Genomic DNA, 14,021 nt, shown 5'->3' on the forward strand with positions numbered 1-14,021 from the left:
GTAAGCTATTACCAAATATGAGATGAATTTCTGATACAGAGCTCTGAAAACAGCCTTGATAATCCATCTCGAGGCTGGGAAATACCGGACATCTCAGAAGAACAATGTTTAGCCTAGTGGTCTGTGAGCTCACCCTCCAGCAGGGTGTCTCCCCCGAGGAACACTGAGAGCATTCTCCCATTAAGACTTTATATAGCGGTAGAGGAAAAAGTGAATAAATTATATTACATAAAGTGAAATCAAAGATATTGCTGCAGTATAACTGCAATACCCCAGATAGCGCTAAGTAGCTTCTTTGCCAGTTAATTACTTTGAGACTACATTAACTTTTGTGAACGCTGACAACGTCTGTCACCACTGCACGTACATGTGAAATCTGCAGACGTCTCAGAATAGAGCAATAAAACAAGCCAGACTCTTACCTTTCCCTCAGAATAATGTCGTTTTATCCCTCTTATTTTTTCCAGTCTCATTTCTCCTCCTCTTGCCCGATGACAGCTCTGTAAAATAAATAAAGTAATAATATTTACTTGAACTGCTGCAAGGAGGCATGGCTTACTGTTTGGTCTTATTCTTTTTCATTTAAGACAGAATAAAGAGTTGACTATTTCTGGGTACATTCATTCTTTTTTAATGAAAAAAGGGGAGAAAGTATGAATGGTTTGCAGATTAGAAATTCAAATGCAAACGTATAAAAGTAATCCATCAACATTACTGCATCACGTGCACCCACAGTCTAAAATGAGTACGGTGCAGACTGTAACAGCTCAGGAATCTTAACAAAGGATTCAAGGACTGGCCAGACAAGAAGCAGATGAAGGCAAAAATGCAGATTTAAATAGGAAACGTCTAAGTGCAGCCGAACAAAGTGAGGACTGTCCTGGACTACAGACCTGCTTCTTCAGAAAACCATGGAAAAAAAAGAAATCAAATGCAAAAATGAAATTTGAACAAATAACAAAAACAACATCCTGGATGTCTGGAATGCCAGTTTCATATAGTTATTTCTATAGTTATCAAAAGGAGGACATACAGGAATATGAGAGAAAAAAACGTAACATACAAAGAAGAATATATTTAACTTCGTACAAACCATCACATTGCATAGACTTATGCATCAGTTTATTCTTCCAAAGATTTTCAGATAGACATTCTACATGCAAAAGACTAAATGGTATTGTTGGCTTATTGCATATTAGTTCCAACCCGATCCAGTGGATTTAGGGAACCACTGATACGACATCTGAATATTAGGTCATATAAGATTGTGATTATGCTACTTGATATCATCAGCTTTACTTATTTAACAAGGTCTTCAGTCTCCCAAATACTGCCATCACAGCCACCTCAAATTCCCACCTACATACACAAACTCACAACACGCAATCACTGTCGCAGGCTGCACTCTGGATTGCCTTTCCTAGGCTTTTCCTTATTATAATTCGTACGTTGTTCTGGCAAACACACAAGAAAGTGTGCTGCATGGGACCGGCGTGGTAGGAATAGGTACCCATCCAGCTCTACCAAAACAATAACGAGATGGGAATTGCCACATCAGAGCTAAAATCAGAAAAAGAAATTTCAGCTGGCCATGAACAGTAACTTGTGACAACCTTTAAATCAGAAAAGATTTTCTTCTCCCATCTACTAGCTTGACAGACTAACATTTTAAACAAGATGATCTCCTCAAAAAGGAAACACAAGAAATACTGATTTAATGTTATTTTTGCATAGTTTAAATTCACCTCATTTAACTTGTTGTCTTCTGTGCATTTTGTTTGTTTCTATTTATTTACATTTCTTTAGATTACAGGAAATTTAGTTTAACATTTATTTCCTAATTATTTTTCTAGCATATTGCCACTGGTCGAGGCAGGCTGAGGTCCCTGCAGTGAAAGCAGCATTAACTGATTACGGGACCAGGGCATACAATGAAGTCCAACTGCTAGGGATCGATGCTGTACGTGAACATAACGACATCACACCCGCAGTGCTGCAAGTGATTTTTATCCGACTCAATGATCTGCTTCTCACTTGGTAATTAAAAGTTAGATTCTTTATTATGTGCTGCTATTGAGAAGGCCAACACCTCTCATGGTTTTACTTAGAAGTACCTTAGAGAGATCTATGGAGCACCTCATCCAAAGACAGGTCTGTGCACAGCTCACTGCAGAACGTGTTGGGATAATGAGAAATCACCACAGCTTTTTTGAATACACGCAGAGTAGGTTTTGGCTCTCAAAGCTAAGTAGTAGTCAAATTCCAGACTCTTTTCTATGCTGCAAAGCAGCTTAAGGGAAATGGCTTTTCTAACAGTAGGCTCAAAACTAAGTTTCCCATAAAATATTCAGCTGAATTGAAACTGCAATTTTTTCTTCTTTATGATGTTGCATAATATCTGAAAATGCTTGGTTATTTGGAGGTGATGTTGCTACGCAACAGCATCACCTTTCTTTCCTGCTTGTGATGATGAGCAGGTGGTAATTTCCCCTAAATGTTTTAACCAAACTTGCAAACAACAACAAAATAGCTAGAAAACTGTTTTCCTGGTACTTTCATAAGTAAAGTTGATTTCAGCTAAACTTAATTCTTTTTTCAAGCGGCACGGTGTTCTCTTAGGCACACAGACTCGTGGCAAAATAGAAAGCTCAAGCTTCAGTTTTACGAAGAAAAAAATATCCAAAGAAGGTGAAAAGAAAGAAGCTCTGCAGAACAGCCCAATCACACATATGCACAGGCTTGATATTAGCAGAGGGAGAGAGTCAAAAATCTCGTTTCAGTGAGGCATTATGCACGTGCTTACCCAACTAGTTAATAAACCATAGAAAATGAGGAACAAGTTACCTAGGAAATAAATAAAAGGCCACACGAAAGTATTTGACAACGCCTCAGTACCAATTTTATGCCTCTGTTACAGTGCTGGTATACGATATTTACTAAAACCCATACAAGATTTGCAGCTCACAGGACTGGAGAATAACACTAGCCGCTTGATAAACTCACTAAGAGCCTTTGCTCTTCCCACTCAGTACTCTCTGCTATCTTTTTAACCATGTGAATTCTCCCTTTTTAAGACAATACCGTATGTATAGATCAAGTGTTGCACTGCTGTGTATTCTTTTATATAGCCATAACACAATCGATGACCATAACTGATTCCTGACTCTCAGCCAGTCTGTAACACTTTGCTTTTCTAGTTCTCTACCTCTCCCCGTCTGCTTCTTTCTGCCTGCTCTTACCTCAGTCAGGTTTCATAGCCTCAGCCTCCAGGTCTTTTGCCTGACACGCCGCTCTGCCCTCTCCATTACCTCTCATGCTATCATTTTTGCTTAGTAAAGGAATGATTGAAACGAGAAAAGAAAAATGAGGAAATCAGAGACAGTATTTTTTCCAAAAGAAAGAGACTAAAGACTTCTAAAGCAATGTATATGGTACACTTCTAAATCAAATCCATACAAGTGACCTTAAATTGGCCGGATTACAAATGAACAAGCAAAAATAGAATAGCTCAGTTCCTTCTTTGTTATGGAAATACTCTCAGCATGGAAAAATGTTTATGATAAGCTGGCCTGTGACCTTTTTGAGTATTGCTCTCCATCTGCAATATGAGAATTCACTAGCAAAAAATCAGATTTTCAGTGCTTGCTACTTGTAACTCTATCTGAAGGCACACAAAACTACACATGCATCTTTAAACATTATTTAAAACTTGAAATTGTAAGAAAAACCCACAAAAAATACCAAACTCGCTCGAAACAAATGCAAAACAGCAACCCAACACTGAAAACATTTCTTCCATAACCTCTGAAATTATAATTAACACAGTCAAGTCAGTAGTTTCTGGTTTCTCATCTCTGTGTAATTCTGTACAATTAAATGGTACTGCATAGATTACCTCAAGTTTGGATACCGTAGCCATGAGTGCACCGTGGGCAAAATTTAAGAAAATGATTACACAGCCATGTTCAGAGAATCTGAATAAATGAAGGACGGAGGAACTCCTCAGATGGCCTTCTCTGGTACCTAAGTACCAAGATGAGTCTAAATTAAAGACTCAAAGCACCACAGTTCTGCTTTGTCCAACATGAATATGAATACGTGTGTTATCTTTAACGTTATTTGGTTATGTTTACCTTTGTTTCAGTGTGCATATCAGTATTTTCCTCTAAGTTTGTAATCATGTCACTGGTTCACAGAGCATGAATTTTTTCCAATTCAACTCATTACTTGTCTGCTTTATTTCATACCATTTGTTGGCTTCGCAAAGAAGAGTTCCTGACGGCTTCCTACAAATGAATACTAGAAATAGCCTTGTTATTTGTGGTTAAGACTGGACCAGCTTTTCTGGTTCTGCTATGTTGATAGCACACAGAAATCTTCATTTCTTTTGGCTAAACAAGAGTTTGGACAGGTAGTTTAAAAAAGGTACTCATCTAATTTCTCTGTGGCCCTTTAACAGAACATGGACCGTGAGCCATGTGTAGCTGGATAAAAAGATTTTCAGGAAATCACAGAATTCCAGGCTCTGGTATCTACTCAAAATAAAGGGATGGGCCTCATTACTTTGAATGTTTATCATCTGTGAGACAGTTTCTGGAATACTTGCAGAAAGGAGGAGATGCTACTGTGCCACCTCACCTTAGCGTTCCACCAGGCACTAACACAGGTAAATACTTTTCCTGGATTACGTACACCACAGAAACTAGGCTTCATCATAGGCAGAGCATCGTATTTCAAGTCTGTTCTCTGCACTAAGACTCATGATGGGAGGTCGGTATTGGGAAGCATCAATACTATTTGTGATACCTCGAGGTTGTTACTTCCATTTATCGCTCTGAATGTTAAAGGTCATTTAATCGTATCTTGTGCGATGCAGCGGCAAGTATTTTGTAAAGGTTAATGAAGCCTTTAGGAAATTATGATCCTTACAAAATTCCCTGACCTTTGCATAAAAGTTTCTTCCTCTACAACATTGCTACTGACAGCAAGTGTTTCACTGAGGAGGGAAAGTCCCTGCCTTTATAACTGCTGGGGGCGGGGATGGAGGCAGAGAATGAAGGAGAGACTGGAGTAAAGTATCACTAGACTTCTCACAATATACACACAGAATTAATTTTCACAGAAACCATTCATTAAAATAGACCAGAAACGCTTTCAGAAAATGGACGCCCAAAATTCACTGGCAGCATTTGGGAAAGAAATGTGTAGTATTGGTGCATCTCAGGGATACAATTTAAGAGGAGGACTGCAGTTCTAGCACACACACAGAAGGTTTGCTAAGGCTGCCACAACACACGCGGATAGAGAGAGATGGCTGGAGAAGCAAGCTGAAAAGCGCGCTAAAACCGCGTTAGTGAAATGACTCCAGTGATTGCCCTCGCCAACCGTATGTTTTCAAAGTAGTGGTTGTGGAGAACACCACTGTGTTTAGCTTAATGTATTTCTCAGAACATACAAATTGAGTTCCAGAGCATACTGCAGTCCCAGTTGGACTGTACTGTTAGCACCTGACAAACACCTTACGATGGAGTAAGGAACACTCATGAGGAGCAGTAAGCATAAATGGAAACTTTAAACCATTACATTAAAGTCTGGAGATCTCAGCACAGCCCAGTTAAGACACATTCAAATTACAGACATCCGGTTCACTGTACATACCGTCTAGGCACAGAGGCAGCACGCAGTCAGAATGCCCAACTCTATGGCTCCTAGCTTCAGAATACAGCACTCGCTGAGTTCTCAGGACCCAGATCAAGGGGAGCTGATGTAGGAATTGGCAGAACACCCTAGAGAAAACAAACACAACGGAATTATTTTTTTTAAGCATTAATATAAAACACAAGCGGAAAAGAAGGTACTACATTATAACTTTTGCACTGAGGCAGGAGATAGAATACTGCGTTAATAACCTATACTATGCAGATTTTATCATGTGAGTATGTTTCTCTGAATGCTGACAACCCAGAGCAAGTGCCAGGAGAGCTGTCCCTTTTCCCATCCCTGGCAAGTGCTGGTGTCTCAGATTTCCAGGGCTGGGTGCTCAGTGCTCCTTTAGGCATTGGCCTGTGCTGTTCATTATCAAGTGAAGCAGACTTGTTCTGCAGTGATCCTGTCATTTCTTCTTTCATTTACACTGTCTGTAGCACGCAGAAAACAAAGCAACAAACCTATAGGACTGCATTTTTTCCAGTTGGTCTTAGTTCATGGTAATTATATTTCTTTGTAATAAGACAGCAAGATTTAGTATCTAGTGCCACTTACACAATCATCATTTTAAACATTAAATCCCTTCTGAAAACAATAATATATTTATTTCCAGCCTCACTAATATAATTGTCAGCTGAAAGGTGTACTGATAGCTGACCAGCAAGCTGAATGTTTCTAGTTCTAAAGGTTCAATGTTTGCAATTCTAGTCTGTGACACAATTGGAAAGTTTATTTCCTACGGAAACTGTATGTGCTGCTGATTACTGACTGTTCTGAGCTATGGGACTTACATAAAATTTATGTCACAAAACAGGAGAGAGGAGAGACCATGCATTGGCTGCTCAACAGATGCAGCTGTAAGGCAGCCCTCCCTGGCAAAGCTCTCAATACAATGCTGTCATCATTGATACGTGCCAGACTGAGTCCTCCTCAGCTAAGAAAGTGCCTTTTAGTTGTCCCATGTGATTCACCTCCTACCTTGCTAGTGCCAGCGGAGAGAAGCATTTGAAGACTGTTTTGTTCCAGGCATCCTTTGGAGCAGCTGAAGTTAGAGGAGGAAGAAAGCACCTCAATGAGGAAACTGAAAAATACAAGGCAGAAGCTTTACCTATGCCAAATATTTTTAGTTCACAGCTGCAAAAAAAGGAGGACAAGTTTTTTCATACACATACCTTGACTTGTGAAGAGAGAAACTGAGCTGCACAGGTGATCTCTCTGGTCCCTCAGCCAATCAGATACCGTGCAAAAGGTTTCAGATCTTACAGGCTTGGGCTCTTAGGTGGTTGCAGATATACTTCTGGGGAGACAATGCATGAGCTGCAGGAAACAAGATACTATCACACTGTGTGCTTTAGATGTCCATAATAGCATGAATTTTTATGATGAAGACAATGATTGGCAAATGTGATGCATGCTTTAACAGAATGTATTTCATTCACATGGTGAAATACAATTCCCAAGGCTGAACGTTCTTAGCGTTCTTTCTTTTTGTGAAGACATACTTCACACTTAAAATCATAGAATTGTTTGAATTGGAAAGGACATGCAGAGGGCATCAAGTCCAACTTCCCTGCAATGAACAGGGACACTCACAGCTCAGAGTGCTCAGATCCCCATTCAGTCTTACCTTGAGTGTCTACGGGGACGGGGTATACACCACCTCTCTGAGCATCTCCTTGTTTTCCATCCAGAGCACTGGGTACAACCTGACTGACAGCTTCTCTTCATTTGTAGATCCCAAAATATGGAAGCACGGAAACAACTGGTTTTGAAGCTCTGAAGTATGCCAAGCCTGTGCAGTACCATCACTCACAGCTCCATCTTCTTCCCCTGACATATTGCAAAATGGCTCCACCCTTGTGCATACAAAAGCAAAGCCCTGAAACACTTCTTGCCACTTTTTGCTTTTGCAGTTTCCATTTACCTCTAGCTTCAGCTATCAGGGCTTTTGAAAGATGAGACACTGCTCAGCTGCAAACCATTTACTATTTAGTTTAGGATTTTTTGGTATTTGATAAAACAAGATTTAAACTCTAATATTCAGATAATATAAGAATATAAGATTTAAACTCAAATATTCAGTCGATTTGCTACTTGCAACTATTCTTGAAAACTCAGGTCCACCAAGAAAACTAAGATCCATTTTCAGTATGGTGAGAAACCAGGGGCTTTTACAGCTTGCCTTTCCCCAGATTTTTCTTCCATTTGCCTTCTGTCTTCTCTTACAACAATTTGTTTTAATCATTAAATATAACTGATACTTTCTTTGAGTGAAAGATATTTTTCTTCTCTATGTCAGACAAGTTTGTGAAGAAAGTTAATATTTTTTATTAAAAAAGCCTGATACAGTTAGGACAAAAAACCCTGAGCTTTCAGGCATACAAGCTGGCAGCAGCAACAATTTTATTGCCTGTGCTTTTATAAAGGAAGCTTAACACTTAGGTAGGCCTCTGGAAATTGATATAAAAATCGAAAAGAGTAATATTTGAATTAAGCACAGTTTATATTTCCCATAGCTAGATGGCCAACCAAGAAGGTCCTTACACTGTGGCTGAAAGTTCCCTTTTAAGGCAAAGGAATCTAGTCAGAACCAACTGCCATTTCAATACAACTAGATTTGTATTTTAAGACAAAATCTTACCATTATATTTAATACAAAAATAACATTTTGTGCCTAAAAACTGAGTAAAAGCTTTCAAACTTTACAATTTATTATATAGAAAATGCATCTGATGTATGAAGCAAGTGGCATACAGTTGTGCCACGGGAAGCTAGCCAATCATACCCATTAACTGATTTCATAAATGAGATGAACAACTGCTTCATCTAAGTTAGGACTTTTTTCTTACTGCTGTGCAATATCTTTACACATCCTCAGATCAAGAAACGTGACATGAAAGGCCAAGTTATCTCCTCTAACAAGATTTAAAGCCCTCTCAAAAATAAATGCAAGCAACATGAAATCCCCATCCACACCAACATGAGGTACAGAATAGCAGCTACAGCAATCACTGCGTTCAGATAAAAACAGCCCCCAGAGCGCTTCTGTGAAAACAGGAGGCTATGAAGAAGACCACAGCACACAGGGTCCAACCTTCCAGCTTGCCTGGGCCGCACCGAGTGTAGAGGAAATGTCTTGGGCCACATATATGTAGGTCACTCCTACAAAAGTAATGCCACCCATACATTTCCATGGAAACTAAAGCAGATACAAAGAGCACAATAACACTACTTGATGGAGCAAATTCTCAAATACAAAGTGCTATTTTTCCACCTTGTGAACTCCCATTAGCTGTGCATTTTTGCCAGTGATGAACAAAAGCCCACACGCCACACTTACAAAAATCTGTACCAGCAGAGATGATCCACTGTCCCTGCTGTCACTGCTGAAACACACCACTCAGCACCTCACGGTGCTCACATCCACTGTTAGGTCTCCATACACATTCAGTAAGAGTATGAACATCAATGGGTGACCTTTTTTCTACATGGAAGAATTCAACCTTTGCTTCATACGCACTTCCATGTCAGATGCTATTCTGTCAGCCTGCCCCTCTGCTGCTATTTGTCACACAGCAACGAACTGTAACAGCATACTGTTGGGAAAGTTCAACCTCTACTGCCATACCACCATCCGCCTCTGATATCGTGGGCCAACAGAATAAGTTAGCATGCATTACTTTGGAGCAGCCCTCATTAAATATATACCATAGTTAATGAATATAAATTATTATAAATAAAGACTTAAATTTTTTAGTTAAATTAAGTAAAAAAGTAGAGCAACAAAAAACATAAAACTAGTGGGATATTTTACTTTGTGAAATCAATGCATCAGGCTGGTTCAATAGCAGTGACTACAATTCTTAGAGTAGAGAATTTGGTTAAAATTTTACTCTTCCTGTGCTTCATCCTTCAAAACAGTTGTTCACAAATGCACGCACTGCCAAGAAGCGAGGACATGAATGAGGTGTGATCATAAACTGAGGGATGTTTCCCTCTGGAAAGAGAGGACTTACAAGAGTTTGGTGAAGAGATAAAATATTCCATTTGAAAATTCACAGATAATGTATTTTTGTAGACTGAAAATAGAGTTGTAAATTAACAAAAAAATTGATGATTTTTTCAGCAATCTTCAAACTCAAATTCCTTTATCAAAATAGAAAGCATGGCTGCACATTTTTCACTGCTCACAGGACTTAGCCAAAGCTCTAAAACTTATTTGCCGTAAGCTTACCTTATGGTCGGCACTGCATTGCTCCCTCCCCATGCCCTGGTTTCAGCCCAGAAGGGATTCACAGCACACCAGTGTTTGGTTGGTGCTGGGCACAAGGCAGGAAGAGCTGCTGCCATGATGGCGTAGAGCAGGGGCAGCCACAATGAGAGATGTGCTGGGCCATGGGTTGGACATGCCTGCCGTAGCAGACCACAGACCAACAAGTGTCTGAAAGCAATAGTGCATAGTCATAAAGCAAACAGTAAGATTCACATTGTCTATTTCTGCAACATAGTGTTGAAAATGCCTTCTTTACACTTCATCTTTACAATTTTATGCTCGCAACATCAAAACCAGAGCGATCTATCGACAATACATACATCCTTTCTACCTTACTGCAATCTTCATCTTTTACTGCTGCTCTCGTTTCAGAGCCCCACGGGTTTGGGTTCACGTGATCCAATCGCAGAGCAAGCGAATGCAAGTACCAAAGTTCATCTGAGCTCATCTAAGAAAGCAAGGGGATGAAAAAGAACAAAGCCCAATACATATTAGCTAATTAAAAAAAAAAATGAGAGAACTGGGATAAAGGTGTGTTTGATTTGGAGAATTTGAGGCTATGTTAGCACAACAGAACTTACAGATCACTACTTACCCATGGCTGACCCCAAAATAACAAAGGCCTACTGCTAGGAGCTAATGAAATCATTACTGTCAGGTAAGTAATCAACAGCCAATCCTAATAACTGCTGTGGATTTACACCACTGTTAATTTTGCATAGAAACTCCGTCCTTCAATACTGTGGATGAAAGACAAAATAGAGCTATTGGTAAGAAATTCTTAGAATAAAGGTGATTGGAAAAAAAATAGCAGAAGAGGATAAACTACCTAGACTTGTTTCTTCAGTAATTAACAGCAGAAGCAAGAGAAACATGCCGTTTATACCGCTGCACTTTAAATTTCTCTTCAGCTACGTTGCTTGTCTCCTTCCCTTCCATGCCATCCTCCTTCATTTAGGAGGAATTGTATTGTGTACTAAATTCAGCATTCTGGCTGAAAAGAATTCCAAACCGAACACTACAGCAGATTTTTTCCTCCTCCTCTGCTCTACAGATATTACAGTTGTTCCAACTCATGTTAGCGTAAACTGTGAAAGCCAGCATTGGTTCAATTGGCGCAGAGCAGATCTGCCAGGTTTAGGGTTATGTCTTATTTGCTATTCAGGGGAAAAGACCTGTGCAAGCTCTCTACTGTTCTGTAGAAGTATCTTTTGTTGTTTACTGGTAACCCTAGATATCACCAGTAATACCAGACAAAGCTTTCTTATTTGGGTTTTGCCTTCTCTCAGTTTATGTAGGACACTGACTTCGTTACGTGGATTGGCACAGCTAAAGGACAAAGGTTTCCTTGCCCCTTTGCCCTGACCTATAAACAATGAAAACAGTTCTATGTTGTAGACCCAGAGAAACCCTGGGATAAATCTAATACTTTTACAATGGCTTTTACTGTTTCTCAAAAGACATTTTTTCTTTTTTGTTATTTTAAGATAATCGGCACTATGACGTATGCTTAGTTTTATGACAAATAGTATTAATTTTTTTATTATTATTGTTTTATTACTTTTTTTCTTAAATTTAGGTCAAGTTAGCACTACAAGGAACTATCTGCTGGCAGCAAGTCTCAGAAGTTAGTCACTCCTGTCTCTTCTGCTTCACTGTCCCCTTATGCTTAGTTAGCATTTCTTTTTGGTTATATAATCTAAAATACTACCACCAAGATGCACAAAATGAGGTTAATATGGTTAATAATTACTCATATTTAAAGCCATCCACTTTCGTCCAGCACAGAAGAAAAGCGTTGGTCTGCCTGAAAGCACTGATGTACACGTTGCTCTTTCTGCTGCTCCTGCCATTTTTCTGTAGTTCCACTGTTACCATCTCTGGGAGGATGACAGTGGGGAGCAGGGAAAATACACTTGTATGCTTCTTGTATTGCACACCAAATTTTGTTTTGTGTTGCACATATTCTACAAAGCTTCCTTCCAGCATGCTAGGCCTATTACTAATACAAATATTTAAGCCTGGTTCCATAAAACAAATTCCATTGGGAGTTTCTGTAAGGGATAGTTCTAACACATGCTTTCTGCTGTGATTTATTCTCCCAGATTGATCAAATTTCAGATCAGTTCTCCGGGCATGACAAATATTTTCTGAATTTGTGGTAACCTGACCTTCAAATGGCTGTTTTCTTCTATTGTCAGTAGCATTACTCATGTGCCACCACAGCCACACTTTCTGATGCTTTTCAGATGCTTAAGCATACACTGTGCACTGTCTGTATTACAGAAAATGTAGATGAATATAACAATGGTTACACTTAGAGGAAGTTAAAATTCACTGAAATCAGAACAAATACATTTACTGATCTTGGTAGGATACGCATCTCACAGACCGATTAACGGATTAAGCAAGATCACAGTAGAAGTCCTTGCATGAGATGATCACTGAAATTGAGTTTCTGGAGTCCTAGCCTGCTACTTAGGGCAATCCATCTCTCACACAAAGTCTGTTCGTATCAGTTTGGCTTCCCAATTTGTATGATTTAAGAAATGATTGCCTGGACAAAACAGGAAACCGCTCAGGATCAGTCTAACTATAAGAAAACAGTACTAAGGTACATAGAAATACAGATGCCAAAGAGTAAGACGAGCCAAATAAGCTAGTACTGTTCAAGTGGACAGCATTGCTAGATTTTTTCTAGTCTTCGGATTGCTACTAATTAAGGAAAAAGATGTTACTAAGGAAAAAGATGTTACCACCCCAATCAAGTTAGGCAGAACAGAGTTCAGCTCATCTGCATCTGCTTGCTTCTGCCAAATAGTTCACAATAATAACTGAGTACTGCTTTGCAATGTTACTGTCAGCCTGAGGATCAGTAAGAATAAAGAAGTAAATCAGTCAACACTAAAACGCATCAGTAATAGGTTAGAGGCGCATCAGGTTTTTTTGGTCATAGACACTATAGGTGGAAGTGACTCTTGCTTTTAACAGCAATACAAGGGACTTACTAAAGAAGTGGCATTATGCCTCTATACCAAGTTCAGCCTAAACAGCTGCATCCCGTCCTGAAGTCTTTAAAATTGCTGGGAACAGGAACTGCTAGTGATACAATACCAAACACAGAGAGATTTCAAGATAGTCCACAATTATCCAGTTTTCCACCTGGTAAATCAAGATAGAGCACAGCAAACAAACTAGCAAGAAAAGTGCTTTTCCAACTCATTTTCAAAATAGTACTGCATAGATGAATGTTCCCATCCTGCTAGTTTTCTACCACCAATCAATACTCCATGATTTTGTCAACATATGCAATACTATCATTTTAAATTACACGACAGCCACAGAGAAAGTACCTGATGTGTCCAAATGATGAACCACCAACTCCTGCCAAAAACAATACAGCAGCAACACTTATTTTCTGCTGGGTAAACCACTTCATTTCCGCATTACAGAGAGTTCTTTTGGAGCTGAAAAATAGCACGTTACTGGCACGGAAACATTTGCAATCCCCAAATCCTTTCTTCTCCCTCCCCTTGCTATTCTCTCCCTTGTCCATCCATGTTTAAAAATTAAATGGCAGTAGAAACAGCTGGAACTTCTCATCTGTTTTTTCCAGCACTCCCTCATCATTCAGGACCGTTTCACACACACCTCCAAGAATTGTGTACTGCACCACCTACAGAAATACAAATTATGCAAACTGTGGAAACAGACAGGTGCTCATCTCATCATCCAGCTGAACATTTAAGGGATGCCTGGAATGACAGCAGCCCATCAGCTCTTGGGAAAAAACAAACACGTCCTAAAACCACATCATTGCAAGCAGACTCTGCACCTGAGAAGCTTTAACACGAGAAGCTGGTAATGGCAGTGGGACACACGCTCAAAAGGTAAGCCAAGAGTAGGATTCTATCCCAGGGCATAAGGCCTTAGAAGCATAAGATGTGTCCATATTAAAAAGATATATATTATTAATTATTAAAAAAGAAACCTCTGAATGTACCCTTACATACATACAAATTGAAGTGAAATACTTGAAAAA

General features: G+C 39.4%; 1 protein-coding gene and 1 long non-coding RNA gene across 43 annotated transcripts in view; one reads left to right on the forward strand and one right to left on the reverse strand.

Annotated features, from left to right (window-relative positions):
• Nucleotides 1–2,799, forward strand: part of LOC116235935 (uncharacterized) — a 352,161-nt gene extending 349,362 nt beyond the window's left edge. For all 5 annotated transcript variants that reach the window (XR_016468421.1, XR_016468418.1, XR_016468417.1 and 2 more), the window contains one exon: nt 1,854–2,799. This is a non-coding gene — a long non-coding RNA (uncharacterized LOC116235935). The remainder of the gene's footprint in view (nt 1–1,853) is intronic.
• The window catches only part of ZNF804A (zinc finger protein 804A), a 455,187-nt gene that overhangs the window by 27,006 nt on the left and 414,160 nt on the right, over nt 1–14,021 (reverse strand). For 26 of the 38 annotated variants that reach the window (XR_004168445.2, XM_090144338.1, XM_090144330.1 and 23 more), the window contains 5 exons: nt 13,333–13,446; nt 6,879–10,427; nt 6,685–6,787; nt 5,659–5,786; nt 423–500 (listed from right to left, as the gene is read on the reverse strand). The gene's annotated coding sequence lies outside the window, so the exon portion shown is untranslated. Of the gene's footprint in view, nt 1–422; nt 501–3,239; nt 3,329–3,895; nt 4,300–5,658; nt 5,787–6,684; nt 6,788–6,878; nt 10,428–13,332; nt 13,447–14,021 lie in introns of all 38 variants that reach the window. The other 12 variants (XM_090144317.1, XM_090144319.1, XM_090144315.1 and 9 more) reach the window with 12 other exon arrangements.

The sequence above is a fragment of the Phasianus colchicus genome, chromosome 7, assembly GCF_987193195.1.
Source record: "Phasianus colchicus chromosome 7, bPhaCol1.hap1.1, whole genome shotgun sequence".
Classification (NCBI taxonomy): Eukaryota; Metazoa; Chordata; class Aves; order Galliformes; family Phasianidae; genus Phasianus; species Phasianus colchicus.